Consider the following 2842-nt stretch of genomic DNA (forward strand, 5'->3'; position numbering starts at 1 on the left):
TGGAGCACTTCATGAAGGTCTGTGGCTGGAGTACAGAGATGAGGAATACTTCCAAGCTTTAGACTATGAACAAATACCTTTTAGATGCAGGAAATGCCATGTGCATGGACATCTGGTAAGGGATTGTCCTTTGAACAGAAAGGAGGCAGAAGAAGACAAGACTCAAAGCAACAAAGACAGGAATAACTTCACAAAACCAAAGAACAGACAGCGAGCCAATAGACGAAGGAACACCAAAGGAAATATAGGAAAAAACTACTTCAGTAACCCCTTTGAGATCCTAGATCTAGATACCGACTCGGAGGCGAAAAAGAACACACTTGACGGGGAGGCAGAGCAAAAGGAACCGGAAAAATTTACAGGGGAAGGCACTGAGGAGGAAGCTTTCAATGGTGAAATCCATATGCAAGACAGAACAGCGGAAACAGACGAAGAAACAGAGATGCTAACTAGTGAGGCAGGGAGTGAGGATCTGGAATTCGAAGACACCTTAGCGAAGGAAGGTATGGACCTCACGCAGCTCGTAGAAAGATGGAGAGCCAAAGGGATTGAAGCAGTACCGGAGGAAGAAATAAGGAAGGTCAGGGACCTCTTCATAGCGCGGCAGAAGGCAGTTTTTGAGAAACAGAAGAACAAGTTAGGCATAATCAAAGGAAACATCCCACATTACAAAGCAATACTTGGTAGAACCTCTGGTTCTAGGCACAAACGCCGTAGAGGTCGCAAGACTTCCCAGGAACACTTGCAGGAGTTAGGAGAGATGCTGATCAACGCAGGTCAGATAAGGCAGCTAAGTGAGTATCCATCCTTCCCTAAAATCGTTTAAATATGAAGATAGTATCTTGGAACACAAGAGGTATTAACAGCGTAGCCAAACAGAGGCTGCTGAAAAGGCAAATGGAGAAGAACCATCCGGATTTGTTATTTCTACAAGAAACCAAGTGCAACAAAACCCTCATAGAAAAGCTACGAGTCAAGTTAGGAAGACATTTTGAAGCTCTGGAGATCGAAAGCAAAGGGCGGGAAGGAGGTATAGCAACCTTCTGGGATACGAGAAGATATCAGATCCTCACGGCTGAAGCAAGCAAAAACTACCTAGCTTTGGAAATGCAACCCACAGGTATTTCCACTTCTTTCCTCTGTATAAATGTCTACAGTCCTCAACGGTTAGATGACAAGATAAACTTCCTAGCTTCTTTAAACAATTTTATAGAAAGGAACACTGGTGCCAACTTCATTCTGGGGGGTGATTTCAACATGATCACCTCCCTCCTGGAGAAAAAAGGAGGACTAAGGAAACTCAACAGGGATGGGGAGTTTTTCATAAGTTTTATTGATAATGCAAGATTGGTTGATGTTCACCCCAAGAATGGTCAGTTCACCTGGAACAATCGAAGGGGGGGGGAAAGGCTAATTTCTTCCAGATTGGATCGCTTCCTAATCTCGGAGAGCTTTATTCTAGATGGCAAAGCAGTTGAATCGAACATCCTCCCTAGCGGAGGATCGGACCACTGGCCGATATCTTTAGCTGTTGAACTTCAGGGTACACCGAGAAACAAACCCTTTAGGTTCGAGAAGTTTTGGATTGAGCACCCTAATTTCCTCACCATGGTGGAAAAATGGTGGTCAGAGCCTTTAGAGGAAGAAGGTTCCAAAATGTTCAACCTGCAAAAGAAATTAAAACACATCAAATTGAAATTAAAAGAATGGAACAGAACAGTTTTTGGTAATATTTTTCAGGAGAAAGCGATCATCGAACAAAAGCTGGAGCAAATTCACAAGGACGGGGCTGCAGGCACTAGAACTGAGGAAACCTGTGAAATTGAAAAAGAGCTGACCCAACAGTGGCACAATAGATGTAAGCAAGAAGAATCTCTATGGAAGCAGAAATCAAGAATTCAGTGGTTGAAGGAAGGGGAGCAAAATACCAAATTTTTCCACAGATCAGCCATGGACTACAGAAGTGCCAACAAAATCCTCGAACTGAAAAACGCTGAGGGGGAACTCCTCAAGAATCACAGCGAGATATCAGCCTCCCTGGTAGATCATTTCAGCCTCATAGCGCAGGAACCAAGGATCGACAGAGAAGCAGCAATCAAAGAAATAACTACGGTCATACCCAAGCTAATCACAGATGAACAAAACTGGGCCCTAAGAAGAACGATTACAATGGAAGAGGTCGAGGAAGCGGTCAGAAGCATGCCTAACGACAAAGCCCCCGGGCCGGATGGGTTTACCATCAATTTCTATAAAGCCTGCTGGAACATAGTAAAACAAGACATATGGGAGATTGTGGAAGACTCAAGACGTTCCAAAACGATTCTCAAATCTCTAAACTCAACCTTCATCGCTTTGGTTCCTAAAGTGGAGGAAGCCAACACTCCAGACAAGTTTAGACCCATTGCCCTCTGTAATGTCATCTATAAGATCATATCAAAAGTCATAGCTAACAGGCTGAAGGCTATCCTCCCTGGCATCATCTCCCAAGAACAGTCTGGCTATGTGGAAGGAAGACAGATTCTAGACAACATCATGCTGGCCCAGGAGATGATCCATTCGCTCCATTCGCAAAAAGCAGCCGGAATGCTCATGCAATTAGATCTATCCAAAGCTTATGACAAGGTTAGTTGGTCTTACCTGGAAGCTGTTTTAAAAGCTTTTGGTTTTAGTCAACAGTGGATCAAATGGGTTGTTGCCCTTATCAGATCTCCTAGATACTCTATCCTAGTTAATGGTGCCCCCTCTGATCCCTTCAGCCCTTCCCGAGGCATCCGACAGGGGGACCCGTTATCCCCTTTCCTGTTTGTTATTCTTATGGAGGGCCTAGGTAGATTAATTGCAA

The sequence above is a fragment of the Pinus tabuliformis genome, chromosome J (assembly GCF_031772625.1).
Source record: "Pinus tabuliformis cultivar Carrire ecotype Pingquan chromosome J, CPIR1, whole genome shotgun sequence".
In the NCBI taxonomy this organism is placed as follows: domain Eukaryota; kingdom Viridiplantae; phylum Streptophyta; class Pinopsida; order Pinales; family Pinaceae; genus Pinus; species Pinus tabuliformis.